This window comes from Lepidochelys kempii, chromosome 6, assembly GCF_965140265.1.
Source record: "Lepidochelys kempii isolate rLepKem1 chromosome 6, rLepKem1.hap2, whole genome shotgun sequence".
Lineage (NCBI taxonomy): Eukaryota > Metazoa > Chordata > Testudines > Cheloniidae > Lepidochelys > Lepidochelys kempii.
This window is the reverse complement of record NC_133261.1, coordinates 58,639,352-58,659,675: the sequence shown is the minus strand read 5'-3', so window position 1 is coordinate 58,659,675 and position 20,324 is coordinate 58,639,352.

The following is a 20,324-nucleotide window of genomic DNA, read 5'->3' as shown; positions in this document are numbered from 1 at the left end:
TAGTACTCTACTCCATCTTCTTCCTCCACTTCTTCCCTATTCCCAAAGGGAGCATCTGCAAGGGATAGAGGTTGCTTTATGTCCCTGTGCTTCTCAGACTCCAGCCCTGTTTCCCAGTCTCTGTCTCCCATGAGGGCTATTATTACCATTTTTCTCAGCCCCTCCCCCTGCCTGCCCTTTCCTTTCACAATTTAATTTCCCTGACTTTGATCTTCTAATTGTCTATTTCCCATTCTAAACCACTGCTTCCCTGTGTGCTGTCCCACACAGGGGACAGCTTACTTTAAAGTGTAGACATGAAGTGGCACCCAGAAGCATGTATTTAAATTGTGATGAGAATATATGAACCAGGAAAGTGGTGAGTTGCAGGTAGGGGAGGCAGGCAGGCAGAGGGTGCTGAGATGAACAGTATTTGCAGAAACGGTTACCTGGCCTAACTGAGGCTTTGTCTGCACTGTCAAGTGAAACACAAAACTTTTGCTGTTCAAAGGTGTTAACACCCCGCCCCCGCCCCTGCGAAAGACAACAGTTTTGCCGACGACAAGCGCCGGTGTGAACAGTGCTTTGTTGGCAGGAGCACTCTCCTGCTTGATGACTCTAACACCACTCGTTGGGGGTGGAAGTTTTTGTCGGCTCTCTCCTGCTTACAAACTGTGGCTACACTGCACGCCTTTTAGTGGCACAGCTGGCGTGGCAAAGCCATGGCGCTAAAAGCTGCATAGTGTAGACATAGCCGGAGGCTTCCTATTTAGCTGACTTCACGTTTGACTTAATCATCTCACTAGAAAGGAAAAATCAGGTGGAGGGTAATGATTGGCCTGTTTATTGCTGATGTCACAATTCGGTATTACCCAGCAATATTCATAGTTCACAAAGCCTCAGTAATGACCAGAGGAAAAAAAGTGGCCAGAAGAATCTGGGGGAAGAGGAGGAGAGATGGGAAAGTGAAGGTAGAGGAAGAAAAGGATGCAGAGCAGCACTGATAGCTCGTTCTCATGATAGGACAGGCCAGCGGCAAGATTCTTTCCAAGAGAGATCTGCCTGCATCACAACTGCACAGAAGAGGGGTGAGCAGGAAAAACAGCAAGTGGCTGCCAAGCAAAAATTGCACTGGAGAAAGGTGTCTGGGAATGTCTCCTTTGCTGCCATGAAGGTTCCCACAGCCATGCAAAATGGAGATGGAATTCATGTAATGCAGAGTGGGACAAACCCATGTTGGAGAGTTCAGCTCTCTAGAGAGATCCTTTTTCCTCCAAGTTCATTCCCACAATTTAGAGGAGAAAAAAACAAAATTGCAGTAAAATTATTCACTGTTATTTTTATAGCAGCATCTGGTCACTTTTGGCTCCTCACCTCACAGCTGTGAGTTTCCCCTGAGTTGTAGTCCCACGCTGTTCCTTGACTGCTCCTGGATAGTGGCCTTGTCCCTCCAAGGGCCACCCTCACCTTTCTAGAAGCTGCCAAAAAGCAGTTTCCCATCGTGTTTCTTCCCCAGCGGGAAAAGCAGATGAGAATCCTTCTGACCAGCAGGCCCTAGAGATCTGTTAACCCTGTGGATTTCTACACAGGACACAAACTGAGGACATATAAATATAGAACCCTCCACTGGAGCCAGCCCATTAAGAGCCTGAAGCAGGAGTATTTTTGGGTCCCCTCCCAATACTAAAACAGGCAAGTTCTTATAATAACAAGCGCATCGGGGGGCCCCGTTGAGCTGCTTGGGGCCCTAAGCAATTGCTGAGTCTGTTTATGCCTAGCCCTGGTTCTGCCCTCCATGACATGATTTGGTTGCTATGGAAACAGTCATGATGTCATAAGCGGAAGACTGATGCTCTAGTAAAGAAAGCAACAGCAAGGTCAGATGAAATCACCAATAATAATCCTTAGCCTTTCTCAAGCCTCTTACATAGGATCTGAGCCCAACAATACAACTGGTCAAACCCCTTTTAGTAAAACATTTTTCATTGAAAAAAATGGGGTTTCAACAGCAGTAATTTTTCGGTGGAAAAATGTCATTGTCATTGAAATTTTGGGGCTTTTTGGGAAGAAATTTCAAACGAATTGTTAAAAGAAATATTTTTGGTTCAAAATGGTGGGTAAAAATCTCACTCTCTCTCACTTTTTTTTACTATTGCCTTTCTTTTTCCAGTACGAAACATTTTTTTTTAAAAGTGAGAGAACAGGAGAAATAAAAGAAACATTCAAAACAAATTTTGAAGTGTCTTGAAAAAATTTAACCGGAATTGTCAAATATAAACAAAAATACCATGAAAGTTTTGAAAAAAATAAAAAGTGTTCTTTACAAAAAGTATGTTTGTGCATAAAAACCTCGCCTAATCTTCAACCAGCCCCACTCAACAACCCTGCAGAGTAGGTGGAACAAGGAGAGCTCGCTCAATAGTGATATGTTGCAACTTCCAGTGCACAAGATGGCAGCTGTTTAAAATCATAGAGATGCACAACAGTTGTGTAACTTTATTAGACAACAACACTATTACAATGTGTTTTAAGCTCTGTGTATCTGAAGATACAGGATTAGAATAGCATTTCACCAAGCTCTATCAGCTGCAATGCTGTTCTATCTGAATCTCTGCCTGAGAAATATTTTCTTAGGTAGAGCTCCTGCCTGCAGGTTATACCTGTACAAGCAAACAAAAGCATTACACAGATGCTAACACATTACAGGCCTGATTCTTTGTTGTCCTGTGCCACACGTAGTCATTTACACACCAGAGAAAAGTGAGTGTAAAATGCTGTGAACTCAGAATGCCAGTCTTTGACACTCATTTTGCACTTGTGTAAACCACTACAAAGGTGCAGGGCAACAAAGAATCAGCAAGGCTATGTCTACACTACAGTGGCTACAGCAGAACATCTGCGGCGCTGCTGTAGTGTAGGCACATCTTACATCAACGGAAGGGGTTTTTGCGTTTACATAGGTAATCCACCTCTCTGAGAGGCAGTAGCTAGGTCAACAGAAGACTTTCTCTGATGATCTAGCTCATCTACAGTTGGAGGCTAGGTCACACAGGGCATGATTTTTTTCACAACCCTGACAATGTTGCTAGGTTGACCTAAGTTTTAGGTGTAGACTGTTTAAGACAGTAAGAATGTAATGAATTGGGTTAGAACTTGGCCAGGGCAAGGGCACTAGGGTTAACTCTTCTCCTCTTACAAAAAGTACTGTGGAATCTTCAAATCACAAATGGTTCAGATCTCATCTTTTACATATGATCCAAATCCAATATATTCAACAGCATAATGTCCTCTAGCATCATGCCGGGGCAATACGGACCAGAGAATCATCTGTATTTAGATGTCCCTTAGAGGGCTCTCATCTAAGTACTGGCCAAGCAAGAACAAGTTATCTGAAAATATCATAGCATAATGTTCCAAGCATCAATACATCCAATATGTTTGAAAATGTGCCTAGTGATAAAGAACAAGAGAAGAAAAATACTAACTCCCCACCACAAATATGCCTTATTTCTAAATGAAAGATTTTATGGAAGTTCCCTTTTGGCATTGGTGGCTCTTTAACCCATTACAGCAGGGGTTCTGAAACTTCATTGCACCTCAACCTCCTTCTGACAACAAAAATTACGACACCACCCCAGGAAGGGGACTGAAGCCTGAGCCTGCTTGAGCCCTGCCACCACAGGCGATTGGGGGGGGGGAAACAAACGGGGAGCAAAGCCAAAGCCTGAGGACCACTGCCCTATAGGATCTGCCCTGAGGACCACTGTAGTGTGGGGGAGCAAAGCCAAAGACCAAGGGCTTCAATCCCAGGTGGGGGGCCTGTAACCTGAGCCCTGCCACCCAGGGCTGAAGTCTTCGGGTGTCAGCCCCTGGAGATGGGGCTCGGGTTTCGGCTTCCACTCCAGGTCCCAGCAAATCTATTGCCAACCATGGTGACCCCATTAAAATGGGGGTCACAACCCACAGTTTGAGAACCACTGCCCTATAGGATCTGCCCCTGGGTAGTACGATTTAAAATGTAACCCATCTCAGTATAAGTGGCAACAAGTCATAAAAGATCTTAGATTGATGACAGTTGGACTGGGAAAGCCTGAGAGATTTGTCTGTGCATGGGGTAAGAGAAGAGCATTGGTGAGAAGACAAGCTAGCTTAACTGAGAGTTACCAGCCTCTTACCAATATGGACTTGCCAAGCATGGCCAAACATTTCAGTAAGGTGTGCAGGAAGAGTCTTCATGGTGGCATGAGACTGGAACAGCTGGGATGGACAACCAGCAGCAGAGCTGAGGTGGTGTTCTCTCTGAAACAGGGATAGGAAGGGCTGGGGTGGACAAAAGAAGTGCCGGAGAGACCGATACACCCTGCAATGGGAGTAAGCATGTTCCTGGGAATGGACAGAAATATGCCCTGTATAAAATGCTGAACACCACACAAATACAAAAAGAAAAGGAGTACTTAGAGACTAACCAATTTATTTGAGCATACGCTTTTGTGAGCTACAGCTCACTTCATCGGATGCATCAAGTACTAGAGTTCCAAATTTAAACAATTCTATCCTTGGCTTGTCCCACTGCATTTCTGGCTGCAACCCACCTGCAAGTGCTTCCAGAAAAAAATTCAAATGCACCTATGTGAATAGGTGGGGGTAAGTTTTTTGAATCAGAATCCATTATGCTTCACCAACTTTCTCCTGTGCAGCTCAATTGAAACAGTCAGCCCCCGATGAGCTCACCATTGATTGCAGGGCAGACACTTTTACTGGCTGAGTTGTATGGTGCATCTGTATCTAACTGACAGGAGATGGATACATTCAAGCTGCTGTGAACATTGGTCAACAGACTAGAACAGGACAAAGCCCAGTTTGAATGCAAAGTGCGGACTCAAGCTGCTTAGCAGATGCTGATTCTCATAGGGACAAGTGGAGGGGTGGCACAGAGCTTGACATCACCACACAGGGATGTTCCTATGAGGTTTAGAGTACCGATTACAGGCTTGCTGGTAGGGGAGGTGGGGAGGTAGTGGCTATCTTGTCATAAGAGAAACAAGTTTGAATCAAGCTATGTAGCCATTAAACATTGGATTATTTGCATCTGTGGGCAAGGTGGGCCCCATGATTCTTAACCCCCTCCTTAAGAGTAGCAGTGGGAAATTAGGGGAATCCTAAGAGTCTTTAATCCCCTTTTACAGAAGTATAACACCTGGGCTTCCAGGACAGAAAATAGGCTCTCTCCAGTGATGTGGATTCCAACTCCCTCACATGGCAGCTTGGCCTATTGTCTCATTATCCTGGAAGTTAAGTTGTTTTCTACAATGTAATCTTTAGGAATCTATAGCATCCATGGAGGCACCTTCTCCCCTTGAATATCTAAAATCCCATGTCCACAGTCCCATTATCTATCGCATAGGGAGCAGGTGAGCTGCAGCTACTGAAAGATTTGGGGGTATGCGACTTGTGCATTAGAGGCAGGAGAGAAACATCTCAGCAGGCTTCTGCAGGAAAGGCTACATGAGGGAGGTGGTATAATCCAGCAAAACTCTGATTCTCAGTTTTATAGAATGGAGAGGAATTGTTTGGGGTGGCCCAAGAGAGTACAAATGAGGAGTGATGGGATAAAATGGCTATTCCTAGCAGAAAGACCTGTTTGGCTGTGGACGTGCTGAAAAATCTATCTTTTGGGCTGCTTTAATCTCCAGGATTTTTCCCAGTCTAATTTTGATTATAGAAGACAATCTCTCACTGGCCAGCTAGGGATGGATGAGATAGCCTACTGTAATAGAATCTTTCCATCTCTACTATCTGTGACATGCATATTATACACAGCCTATAAGCAATATGCCTGGAAATTGACTAATTAAACATACAGGCTGATTACTGTCTCATTTAGTTCCTGTCTGGGAAGAGGACACAAAGAAGGGATTGTAGGGTCTCAGGGAAGTGCAGAAAGGTCATTCCCCTGGTTTAGGATTCTTGCATGCATGCTGGATGTCTGGGGACAGCTGGACTGATGTACCACTCCTGAGTTGCTGGCATTGGCTTCACTCTTAGACCCAGAGATGGGATTTCATACATGATCACTGTTTGCAATAAAATGCTATATCCTCTGGGCAAACAGTCCCAAGTCAAACTCGGTCATCCACAACAACCAACAAATTCCCTGTGCTGGTAGGAAGAGGCCCTTTTGGCTCTGTAAATTGCATGATGGGTGCCTGTATCAGAATTGTTGGAGAGGAGGAAGGTCTGCATGCACTAAGAGCTTTAGAAGCATGAAAGGGAATTGCAGCCAAAAATCTCCTCCCAACCTAGCCTCTCCCAGTACCCTCCACTGGCCTGTAGGAGTTTTTTAGTGGCTGGGCAGAGTGCCTGGAATAAAGGAACAGCTGTACAATACTTGTCTAAGGACTCAGCCCAAAACACAGACAAGATGACCAGTGTAAACTGTACCACTTGTTGGTGTGGTGAAGAATTCATCCAGCTGAACTGCAGGGTCTTTTGAGGTTCAACTATCATCAGCTATTACAATGGAAAGAGGAGTTGTGATACACTATTTAACTGTATTATAAAGTGAGAAGTTGCAAAGCCATGTCATAAACTGGATCCATCGTACACGTTTGACCCCCATGCATTCATTCTGCCTAGTAATCCATTTCTGCTGGGATTGCTACTGACTAACCTTGCAGACTCCTAAGCAGCTTCAAACAATAACTATTTATTTTAAATAATCCCCCAATAAGTATGCAATCTCTCTCACTATATTACATTGGGACGAGGCCTAGAATGGACAATATTCAATCTTGGACAAGGAGCAGGTTTAAGGTTTGCTATTTCAGGAAATATCAGGGCTAGAAAAGGAGGCTTGCAGCTCAGAAAGCCAGGATCTCCCTACTTTCCACTGGGCTAAGGCGCTTGCTACTAGCTCTTGCAAGATAGTGGACCTGGCCTATGTGACAACGTATAGAAAAGCATTTCAGCTTTTTAAGAGGTGGGCTTTTTGTTTTGTTTGATATTTACAATTTTTTTTCCAAATACAACAACTATACCAAAATACTTGATCCATCATAATACACAAAGTAAGTAAAGAGGGGTAGGATAAAGGGAGGGGAGGGAAGGGGAAACATGTCTGTCTTGGGGAATCCACATTAATCATAGCCTTCTAAAAAGTCAGCCCAAATTGCTTTGAATTTTTTGGGTATCTCTGTCATAAATATAAAGGGAAGGGTAAACCCCTTTGAAATCCCTCCTGGCCAGGGGAAAGCTCCTCTCACCTGTAAAGGGTTAAGAAGCTAAAGGTAACCTCGCTGGCACCTGACCAAAATGACCAATGAGGAGACAAGATACTTTCAAAAGCTGGGAGGAGGGAGAGAAACAAAGGGTCTGTGTCTGTCTGTAGTCGTCTTGGCCGGGGACAGAACAGGAATAGAGTCTTAGAACTTTTAGTAAGTAATCTAGCTAGGTATGTGTTAGATTATGATTTCTTTAAATGGCTGAGAAAAGAATTGTGCTGAATAGAATAACTATTTCTGTCTGTGTATCTTTTTTGTAACTTAAGGTTTTGCCTAGAGGAGTTCTCTATGTTTTTGAATCTAATTACCCTGTAAGATATCTACCATCCTGATTTTACAGGGGGGATTTCTTTATTTCTATTTACTTCTATTTTTTATTAAAAGTCTTCTTGTAAAACACTGAAAGCTTTTTCATTGTTCTCAGATCCAAGGGTTTGGGTCTGTGGTCACCTATGCAAATTGGTGAGGCTTTTTATCCAACATTTCCCAGGAAAGGGGGGGTGCAAGTGTTGGGAGGATTGTTCATTGTTCTTAAGATCCAAGGGTCTGGATCTGTAGTCACCTAGGCAAATTGGTGAGGCTTTTTACCAAACCTTGTCCAGGAAGTGGGGTGCAAGGTTTTGGGAAGTATTTTGGGGGGAAGGACGCGTCCAAACAGCTCTTCCCCAGTAACCAGTATTAGTTTGGTGGTGGTAGCGGCCAGTCCAAGGTGTAGTATTTTGTACCTTGGGGAAGTTTTGACCTAAGCTGGTAAAGATAAGCTTAGGAGGTTTTCATGCAGGTCCCCACATCTGTACCCTAGAGTTCAGAGTGGGGGAGGAACCGTGACAATCTCCCTTGTGTGGAATGTCGATCATTTGTTAATTGCAGGGTCAGCCATATCACTGAGCCTGGCATCAATGTTTGGTGGAGATCGACTTTTCTATTTTTGCAGGATTAATTTTTTAGCGACCAAAGCTGCACGTTGGAATAATGCCGCCTCATTATCAAGTATCCTCCAAGTCTCAGGACTATAGCCAAGAATGAAACTTAAAGTGGAGGGCTCCAACTTAGCACCCAATATCTAACCAGTCCTTTGACCCACCTCATACAAGAAATTCTTGATAAAGTGGCACTCCTAAAACATATGAGCTAATGTAGCACCAAGGGTGTTAAATGCTGGCCCCTGTTGGAAATGTATTGGACACATTAACATTAGCCTGTGTAGGGACCAATATATTTTAAAAAAATCACCAAAAGACACTTTTTTCAATCTATGTTTTATTGAAATTTTCTCCCCACCAAAAGAATAAGAGAACAGAAGGGGAAAAAAAGACAAAAATAACAAAAGGAAAGAAATGGGAGGGAGGGAAGGAAGGGAAAGAAGAGGACATCTCTGTTTCCATAAAAATTAATCAAAGATTTCTGAAAAGTTAAACCAAATCTTCCAATTTGTCTGAGGTCCCTCTTCTCCAAAGTGTTATCTGCTCTTCAACTGCCAGGTCAGCCAAGATGCTGATTCAAGCTTCTATCCCTGGAGTCAATATGCTCTTCTATCGAAGCAATAACAAGTTGTTTGGCTACAAGCGCTGCTAAAGAGAACCAAGCTTTCTGTGAGTTGGAGAATTTCTGATATGATGCGATATATCCCAACATAGTTCTGGGAAGTAATTTTTAAAGGAGGTATCAATTATCATATTAATCCTACCTACTTCTAGCCAAAGGATTGTATCCTGGGACAGTCCCAAAACATCTGAACCAGCAGCACCTCTGTTCTGGCAAGGCCCATGCACTGTAGCCTATGTGGGAACCAGTGTGAATGAAATATCATTTTTCTTCTGGATCAGCCTTAATTATAGACCAGTAGTTTGTTTTGAAAGGCATTTATCCATTGGGTAGGCCTGGAACAATTTAAATTAGGGAGGGTATTCTGGACCAGTAAGTCATAATAGGATCCAGCTGGTTGGTGAACCTATGCAGCCCTCTCCACATCAACTGTTCTGAAGTCTTTGATGCCGCCAGTACCTCAGGACCATATATGTCCTCCAAAAGATGCTCAAACTGTAGGTAACACTATGCAGCTAAACCAGTAGATTTTTATTGTTGTTGGAGTGTTTGGAATGGCAGAAATTGATCCTCGACAACCAAATTGTTTAAGAGTTTTCTAAAATTTATGAATAAGAATTTCCCTCTCCCTCTGAAGTCTGAACAGTTGAGCTGATGGAGTGGAGAGATCCTGGCTTTATAGACAAAGGGATCTGGAAATGTTTAAACTCCCTCTCTCTAAACCACTCAGATTGATGACATATAGAGAATACATGATGGCATGGCGTGGTATAAAGCTTTTATTAGTATGAGTTTGGAATGACCTGCATAATCCACTAACAGTTTTGCTGTATGTGAAGCATGTGCTTGTCCCAATCCCAGGTCAATTAAACATTTGCACCCGCCCCCCCCAAACCACTGTGTATATTTCAAGAGCAGCATCATATTCCCGCTTTCTTTCCTCAATACTCATGATTGAGGAACCCCAAGAGGCCCTAAGGCTCAAGTCAAGGGATTCTTCATCTCCAACAGCAGTATCCTACCGTGGTCACTGTGTGATTGCTTTGGGGATGAGATCCTTTACCATGGCTTCAGAAAAGTGATGCACAGACATTTCTGTGCTGACTAGGTAGAAAAACTGAATAAAGTTGTTTCGGAAAGACTTTGTGATTCCCCCTTCCAGGGAGATAACAGTGACCTGGCCAAAAGGCCGAGTCACAAGGAGGAGGCTGCAGTTCCTGGAGAGAGGGGGGCCCGCAGGCTGAGAAAGGATGACAGGTTTGGACACCACCAGTGGAGAGCAGCACCTAGCAGGCCTAATCCCCGGGATGGTCAGGAGGAGGCGCCACTAGCAGCGAGTGGACCCTGTGGCAGGGACGCACCCAAACACATCCAATGAAGTATATTGGCGGCTAAGCAGAGGATTTTGCTTATGTAACAGACCAGGAAAAGAGAGTTAAAAAAACCCAAAAAAACAAAAACAAAACCACCACACATTCTTCAGGATGAGGTTTTCCAGATTCAATCTGCTTTGGCCTCTATATCCACCTTCCACACCACCTGTGCTCCTTGTTTATGTGCACCTATTTCCCTATCAGTCCCTTGATAGCTGCATATTAGCAGTGGTTTCATTTCAGCCCACTGCCATTAAGTCATTAACCTTATAGTAGCCACCGTGAAGGATCCCATAATGCACTTGGAATGGGAGAATGCCACCTTGGGACTTCAAGACAGGGGCTCATAATAAAAATGTCTCAACAGAAGAAAGAAGAACCATGTTGCCCAGGGGGAGGAGGAATAGAACCCAGAACTATTAGAATTAGTATTAGAACTCCCCCACCCCAGCTGCCTACTAAGGAGTTACTGCACTAAGGGAGCTCTCTGCTTGAGGAGGAAATTACAATGCAGCCCTTGCAGCAAAGCCAAATCAGTTACCAAGCACACTTTCCAAGCACACCATCCTCTGGCAGCCCCATCCTCAGGATCATGCATCAGCATCAGCACCCAATTCAGGGCATTTGCCTACCATGCTCATCATACTGTGCAAATACCATAAATCATGTGACAGGATGGCTGGCTTGAATCCAGTAGGAGATATTCAGTCCCAGTGAATTAGCAGGTATTTGGCTGGCTTCGATGGATGTTGTGCCCCCTTACTCTGAGGCCGATTTTGGCCCCAACTGGGCTGAGCTTCGAAGACCTGGATTCAAATCCTACATAGGTCAAAAATTAAATTAATTTTGGGTCCTAGAGCATGTGTATCTGTCACCCTTGTGGATGTTTGGTTCACTTTTTAAAAAAATCACTACACAGCTGAGCTCAACAAGATGGACAGTCTCTGCTCAGGACATGCCCAGAGGGGATATGGGGAGGAGAGCTGCTTGTCAGGACTGAGGTGTATCAGCAGAGCTGCATGTGGGAGAAGCTTGTCCAGACAACAACAGTCTCTGGGCTGCAATAATCAGCCTCTTGCTTTTACAAGTTAATTGTAAAACCATTTACAAACCATGGGGAATTGAGGGGGATGGGGGGAAGGTTAGGACTTTAACCCTTCACTGACTACGCTTTAGAGCTGCTGAGATATCACACAATGGAGAGAGGAAAAGGGAATTGAATAACAGGAGAGAAAAACAAAAACAAATAGCCTGTTCTCACTCACTATCACCGGACATTGTAAAAGAGGGGTCTCTTGGGCTGGGTACATCTCTCTGCTGGGGGAAGGTCACTGGACAGTTTTGGAAAGTTACTGATCTGTGAACCTTCCTGTTCTTTGGAGGCCACTCTCACCTCCTTTCATCAATGACACAGCCAGTGCTTGCTGGTTTGATTTTAACAAGCAAGTCACATGGTAGGAGAGGGGTTAATTCTTACCCATCGGGACAGTCACTGTCTCCAATAGTGTCATGGGCCTGGTAAGACACCAAAGGAAGAACACAGGTTAGTATCCCTGATGGATTATGGTTCAGAAGGCCCTTAGGTAAATAAAATTGTAAGGATTCTGCCCAGCCCCTTTACCTCCAATTCTTCTCTTTGGTCTCTTACTGCTAGCACAATTAACCTGTGGAACTCACTGCCACATATTATTACGGAGGACAAAAACTTAGCAGTATTCAGAAAAGGAGTAAATATTTTAATGAGAAATGAAAAACATTCATACTTACATTATTCAAGGCAAATCATTTACAAAGGGGTGTAAATCCTCCCGAGTTAGGGCATAAGCCAGTCACTGTTGATGGGCACGAAGATCAAACTATCCATTATGGCCTGTTATAGAGTAATAGGACCATTACAGGGATTCTTGCACCTTCCTCTGAAGCATCTGGTAGTGGCCATGGTAGTAGTTTAGATGGCTCACTAGGTTGATGTGGTATGGCAATTCCTATGTCTCTGGCATTGACTCATCAGTACACAGGGTTTCCTTGAACATCTCCCATCCACGTACTGACCAGGGCTGACCCTGCTGAGATCACAGCTTGAGGTGTTATGGTTCCAGGCTCTGTTTAACCGGCCTTTGTTAAAATTAACTCCAGCTGCCTAGAAAGAGTTAAGAAACTGCAAAAGCAACTCAAACTCCTTCAGCTAATGGCTTGTTCATTGCACAGGCATGGAAGAGTAGTCTCACAACAAAGAGAAGAAATGCCCAAAGGAGACCAGAGAAAGGCAAATCCATCCTGACTGGATGAGCTCAAGAAAATGATACTGTTGGTCAAGGAATAAGTTGCCTTGATAAACCAGATATGTAAGGTTGTGCAGTATTGACATGACTATTGAGGACATCTGGTGGCCACAGCTGGGAAGTACACAGACCAAACAGGAAGTCAGGGCACCAACATGGAGGAGCACAGGGTCATACGAGCACTTGATAATGAAGCTGATGACTGAGGGCGGGATTTGTTTCAATAAACTAGCTTCATTTACAAGTGTCTTGAGCATTTGTCCCTTTCCTGTTTTGTCTGTTCCCTGGGCTTTGTTCTGTTGCTGTTTCCTTCCCCAGGATGCATGTGGGCTGCTAATGGAGAATATTAGGGAGCACCAGGATGCTCACTATGCATGTGGCTGCCAACAGCCTGCATGTTGATTGTTATCCCTGTTTGGTGTATGCGCTTTTTATCCTTGCTACATGAGGCCTCCCCCCACATGAGCTCTAGGGAGTTCTGAAAGGATGAACATTTCCACGCCCAAAGCTCCTCTGGCCAGTCACAAAAATCCAGAGCTGAACTTCTGCTAAGGACCTTAGGATGAAAGCCTGTCTTCTCTGCTCCTTAGCAGGTTGGCAGCTAGGATAGGGGACACCTAAGTTCTGCTAGAGCAGGGCAGGGGTCCTGCAGCCCCTACGTTTCACAGGAGATGTGTTCCTTTTGTGGACCTCAGATCTTTAACTTGTTCAACAGAATGACACTGATTTATGGCAGCTAGGGATCTGGACACAGTTGATCCATAGGTCATTTAGGTGATCCTAAACCAAATATTTCCAAATTTTTCATAACAAATAAAAAAACAGTTAGGAAATTCCATATAAAAAATTACATTAAGCACTCAAGTTAGGGAATGCTGATGTAAAGAGTGCATATATAACCTTGACTCTACCCCCATTTGATTCTGCATCATAGCAACAGTCTAAATACATGGTCACATGCTAGTTCATAGTTTTCTACAAAATAAACATGGAAAGCAGTATTTTTTCAGTAAGGTGTTCTGGGCTGTACCCACAATCAAGTTCTTTCCCACGTTCTGGTGTATGGCCGGAAGGTGCCCTCATGCCATGGTGGGCATCATGATAGCCAAGGTTAGTGCAATCTCAATTGAGCTAGCAATGAGACTATCTGGATCCAAACCTACTATATAACAAGAAAAATAACAGCTAGTCTGGGATCTGCTGGGATCAAAGAAGTAGAACTATCACAATGCTAGTAACAAAGAGCAGAGGAAAAGAAACAACCAGAAAATCTCTGTTTGAGGGCAGAACTGCAGCTCTTTAAATACTTGCATAGAGCACATTTGCTGCATGGGAAGGATGGAGGGAACGTTAGGGAGACCAGCAAGCCAGAGGCTGCTGGGCTAAGAGAGATGGAAAATTCCCCTTTAGCAGCCATGTCACTTTAGCAGACCTGTAATGGGGATTTAATTGGAACACTGTGGCTGAATGCAGTGGGATTTATCCCATCTTAGACTAATAATAGTTACTTTTGGCAGTGGCTGCAAACTGCAAACAGAGTCTGAGCCAAAAGCAGGGTCTGGAAAACAGATTCTTCAAATCATAAGTGTTAAACCATGGAGACAGACCAGCAACAGAGAGGGTGGGGTGAAGAAGTGAGTCCTCTTACCCCATCCTCCACCCCTTACACACATGCTCCAACCCCAATGTATTTTTACAAGGGTTCTGGCACAAGGGAAGCTCCAGAGCCCATGCAAGAGTTGACACTTGAAAAAGAGTCAGCTAGGTCCACTTGGAGATCAGCCAAGGTCCAGGTTGGCAGTGAGTAGTGTGAGTTTAACCCTTGAAAAAAAGAATTCCTAAGTGGGTTCTTTGAGCTTTAGAAATAATGGCCTAGGGAGGGACTAAATTGGGGAATGTCAATGCACAGGGAGCTGCCATTTTAGTTCATGGAGTTCCATAGAGAAGCCATAAGCAGAAAAGAAAATTCCTCAGTAAGTAAGTTTGCTAGGATAAGCTGTTTCTGGTAAGTAGATATTATGTTAGATCTTAGCCCAGAGAGCTAAATATTAATTAGTGCAAGAGAAACTAACCTCAGCTAGACACCTATGATGACAGTGCTGTTTATTTTTCAGTCTATAGTTTATGTGGCAATTCCTATGCATGCCAAAGTTTATGTATATGCTTAAGGGTGAGAATTTAGGGAATTGATTTTATAGGAGTTGGATTGTTTTGTGTTTTAGACAGAACATACCAACATTTTTGAAACAAAATTGAAATATTAAGAAAAAATGGGATTGGGAAAGAAAATCTGGGTTAAGAATGTGTGTGCTGTGCATTAGTCTGCTGGTGCACATTGACTGGGAGGTCAGTATTAAAGGGCATGGAATAATGTGTATAAATACAATGTTGTATGAAACTACAAATGTTTAGAAATAGATTTATTGGATAGCTGGTCTGGATGGGACAGGCTAGGGATAATTTTGGTATCTGAACAGGGGTTGGAGTGGAAGGATAAAGAAAATATCACTGAAGGGTAGATCAACTACCACTAACAACCCCAAAGTTAAACTAGCTGGAAATCAGCAGTTTAGATGCCTAGCAGACAGACTGATCTACCACAGCAGCAGTTGGTAGATAATTAATAAGTTGGGGCCGTATTATTTTTATTATCAGAGGGCCTAGGAACCCTAGTCATGGACCAGGACCACATTGTGCTAGATCAGGGGTCTCAAAGTCACAGCCCGCGGGCCATCTGCAGTCCACCGGCCATCTGCAGTCCGCCAACCTCCCCAATGTGGCCCACGGGGCTCCAGCAGTTTTGGGGCCAGGTCTATCCGTTGGCCCCACCTGCTACCCCCAGGCACTCCCCTCCCCCGGGCAATTTAAAAGGGCCCAGGGCCCTGGCAACGCAGAGGAGCTGAGCGGCATCTGCCTACTCATTCCACTTGTCTGCCGGCCCCTTTCTGCGGCCCCGGGGCAGGGCTGTGCCTCCGTGCGCTGCCCCTGCTCTGAGCGCCCCTTCGGCCAATGGGAAGCTGCGGGGTGGTGCCTGTGGGCAGCAGTGCATGGAGGCCCTCCCCACCTTGGACCCCAGGTAAGTGCCTCACGCCCCTGACCCCTTTCCAGAGCCTGCACCCCAACCCCCTTCACAATGTTTTTGCTTGACAAAATGTCTTCCCACCAGGGAAGCCCCTGGAATGGGCTGAATTCTGCTTGGCTGTATTTGTATTTATGTTTGTGTTCCTATTCAATTGAAAACATCAGTCTGGGCAACTGTGTTAGCTGCCTATTGGTCAGAGCAAAACATTTACTGTTGTTAACTTGCCCCAGAAGAGATGAGATGAGATAGAAGATAGGGTTCCCTTCCTGGTGGCCTGAGAACCTTAATGTTAGCAAGGGGAGAATAAGGTGCATTGTATCTGCACAAAGACTCAAGACCTAAAGGTGAAGGGAAGTAGCAAGATGTATTATTGCCTGCAGAAACAGGCCATTTATATTGGGTTACAGGACTCCTCTTCGTGGTCTAAGGTTGTGGCTTGCAGGGGCTACTACAGCTGCTCAGAAAAACATAGAACAGCTCTCCATTAAAAAAGGCAGTTTCTTCAGAATTGAAGTGTTTGACAAACAGCTTGATTTTACACAGTTTTATTTAGGAGGAAAAAAGGGAGAAAACGTTTAACAATCTCAAACCGTCTGATTCTTTTATATTATATACATAGTAACTTTCTTCTCAAAAAAGTCTCATAAGATGGGAAAAAAATAGTTTCCTTTGAAAATTTTCAGTTTTACAATGAAAGGAAAACAAAACAAAACAAAAAAATCAGATTTGCAGTACCCCCACCCTGTCAAAAGTGGGGAGGGGAGGAGAGCTAGGGACACCATGTTTTGATTTCCAATTTTTTGTTGAAGTTTTCTCTTAAAATTTGTTTCAGTCTAAAAGCTGCACACTAGCACCATGATGGGGGAGGTGATCAAGGAAAATGTGTGAGTGTGGTTAGCTGAGGGTAAGAAAGGTCATGGCTCAGGCTATCCAGGGATAGAAGACAGAGCGTTGGTGGTGCAACTGAAACAAAGCTGTGGCTCACTGCACAGGAAGAGCCACAAGGACTGGTTTGCAGTAGCAACACCACAGAATGCCAAAATGAAGCTACTGGAGGATGCGATGTGAACAGCACCCACAAGGAGAAGCTGTCTCAGGAGGAGACTACGTGGCCACACAGTAGTAGAAAATGTAGAGATCCAACTCACCTGACATCCATGCCAGCAGATGGAGGTGGGCAGAGGAAAATTATGTTTTCATCCACCCCTGGTGTTGTACTATAGGGTACAATCCTGCCCTGGCCTCAGGGAAACAGACTGTATGGTCTGCTTGGGCCCTCATCTTTATCTTCCAGGTTCTAGGAAGGGAATGGCAGGTGTCCCCCACCAGACAAATCAATGTTGCCTATCTCCTCCGAGCGAGGGGCACTCTACCTAAACTGCCAGTGGGTGGTATTTGATTTAGGGCACTGTGTGTTTATAACTAGGGCAGGGCTGGCAGCTGTGGCAATTTCTCCCTTGCCCTTGTATTTGGGTAGGAGCCAGTGAGCTGGAGGCTCTAGAGGGGGGGGAGGATGGTTTCAGTTTGAGCTGAGCTATTAAAGGAATTCATAAACCCACCAGTAGTAGCAGGTGATGACAACAAGCACTCAAGGGTAATGGGGGCTAGCAGGAGCTTTAGAGGAGGATTGCCTCCTTGGCACCACCTCACCCTTCCTCTCCCCAAAATAACCCATCTGGCTGGAGCACTTTGGAAAGGAACATCGGTGCAGTGGTGTGACAAAGTGGTCCTCCCCTGGGGCTGAGGAACTAGGTACAAGAAAGAGATCCCTAAGGATACGTATGCCAGGAGCCAGGCCCCTTTCATATTAAAAAGTAACTTTCTAAAAGAAAGGGGGCCTTTTCCTTTCCAAGGACTTATGATGTTAGAAGCATTAAAGGGTGCAGGCTGCAAAAGTATCCCCCTGCCACAACTTTTACTAGAGATCAGTGACAAGGGCTCTTGCCTCATGTTCAATAGCATTTCAAGGTGATAATCCCATATTTAATTATAGAGTTATCTGGGGGAGGATAAGAGAAGAACAGATGCAGAACTCCCCCAAATTCAAGTCAGAAATTTACAGGAGGTTGGAAAAATGATCACTTTGTAAAAGAACAAAACAAAACCAAGCCTCTTTTCAGCTGCATTTCTGTGCTTCCTGCTTTCAGTCACCTTTATTTAAAAAAAATACTAGAGCAAAGGTACCAAGTACTGCAACACCACTATTCTCTGCTGCAATTCATTAGAAACATACTGCCGTAATTAACCAAAATGCTATAGTATCACTAATGTAAGATGTGGGGCCAAACTCATCCCTAAGTTAACTCCCTGGAAATCAGTAGACTTATACCCAGGATGAATTCAGCCCATAGTGGTTTGGATCATTACCAGATAATACTGCAGGTTTTTTTAAAAATATAAGTAGTATTTAGGAAAATGACACTAGAATATAGTAGTACTTTCTTCAAGTAACACCAGGATCAGAAGCTGCTGCACTGAAACACCATAATAAAAACAAATCTTGCCAAATTTCCATGCCAAAGGTCTGATCAGCTTGTGGTTAGGATGGACCCTCTGAACTGGAAAGCTTCACTTCAGGAATCTCCATAATACAGCTCCCCCCTGTGTATTTCATGGGACTTACACAGGTGCCAGCAGCGGGCCTTTTTAAATGGCTTAAACATCAGATGTGAAATGCAGGGGTTCCCTGGAGCAACTGCAGATCTCAGGGTGCTCAGCTTAGCTCTTTATTGTTCTGGAATTGAATTCCATATGATTTAGTGCAAGGGGGATTTTCAGACAAAACCTTTAAAAAATGTCCCTGCAGAGAGGAAATTTAAGATTTCATAGGGGTTTTGTGTGGTTGTTTTTTTTTTTTTTTTTGGCGGAGGAGGAAGTTTTCCTAGGTCTGTGTGGCCAAAGTTCTCCTGACTCACTGCTGCGTGCGCTCACTCACTCACTCTCACAGGCAGCTGAATTTCAGTGTTGCTGTAAGCACACAAGTCCTGATTCTTAGCCATTTCCCGTACTCAGGTAATGCTACTGCAGCTAATAGGATATCTTGCTTTATGGACACAGGACTCATTCCATAGCCAGTAAAACATTTGGGTTCCTGTGGGATGAAAGTTGCTAGAGGATTGGACAAGATTATTAAAAGTATCAAGTAACATCAAAAGCCTGATAGATTAAAGCAAAACAAAGTAAACTTTGGGGCGTCTGCTCCAGAGCATCCTCAAAGGGCCAAAGACAATGGTCACCATGCTTCTCCATCCATAAACTTTTAATATTATATATATATAAAATAAATCCCCCAGGCTTTAAAACCAGGGCTCTGGAAGTCTGGACATCCCAAGAGCTGGGCTGGGAGAGGATCAATGATGGTGTGACAGAGCTGTTCCTCAAATCATGTTGAGGGAAAACTAAACTCCAGTCCAGAATACCATTGCCACCCTTATGCCTCTTGGGTAAGAAAAGGGCTTACTGAGGATTACACTAATGAACAGAGTCAACAAGCAGTTCCTGCACTGTCTGACAAACCAGAGAGTAGCTGTTCAGGCCCAGGAAAACCAGAGACTGACTAATAGTGAAAGGTCAGCTGGAATCAATCTAAAGCCTTTCTAAATGCACCCATCACTGCTGTATCTAGGTGTCCCCACTGATGCAATTCCTAAGGAAACATCCTTCTGGCCAAGGTGGTGATGGTGAAAGTGAGAAACTCAGTCACGTTGGGCCTCCTGTTAAAAAGGGAGGAGAATTGAAGCAATGGAAAAAAAATAGTTGTATGCAGTTACCACTCATCAAAATCAACAGACACACACATCTCTATTCATGCCAGATGAGGCTGTTGCCTAACAGAGGACAACATGACCCGGCTACTGCATTGCCTAGCCCAGAAGGGCCTGGCGTTAATTAGCTTCCAGTGGAGTGGTGCATCAAATTGCCAAATGTGCAGTAGTACTGATCAGATGGCTGTGCTTGCTGGAGTTTCCCCATCATATAAAACTGGCTGGGCTGTAACTAGCTTCTTTGCTATACTAACTAGGTCCAAGCATTTCATTTAATCCCAGACTGGTAGCCAAGGGAAAGTAGTTAAGAGAAAATAAGAACTAGCCTCAATGCAAATCCAGATCTCATCCATATTCCACTCGGTCACTATAAGGGCATTGGGCTACACTTACTTATAGCCCACCAGCACCACAACAAAGGTCTCCCCAGAACTGACAAGTCTCTGAAGAGCCAGCTGTTGTCTGAAAATGAGAAATAGGAGCTCAAATTGCAAACTTCAATTCTGGATCCAAACTTCCTGAACATTTGACTACATTCAGAACCAAAGAAGAAAACAGATGGATTCAGACGAAATTTGAAGATAGATGGAGTCAATGAGGTGGAGAGATACAGGAAGTGGGTGTTGCAGAAGGCAGGAGCTGTAGAGGAAGAGACTCTCACACTATCAGTGGTGAGGCTATGTGAAGAGGTAGAAAGGAGGCTGACACTTGGGGAGGGATAAGAAGAGAGACAAGATGTCAGAAGGCCACTAGAGGAAGTCAGTGGACAATTTTATAAACTGAGGAGTGCAGGTTTGAACTAGAGCCTGAAACAGATGGGGAGTCAGTAGAGTAGTTTGAGGAGAAAGATGATGTGGATGTGTTTCTTTGTATGTGCAAGAAGTCAACAGAAATATCCTGCATGTGAAGCATAAGTTACACTAGTGAAGATGAGAAGAGCGGATGGTTTGGAAGGCAGTTTTGACCCTTGGCTGCAGCTAGATTATATCAAAAATTCTGCCAGGTTGGGTGCACGGGTG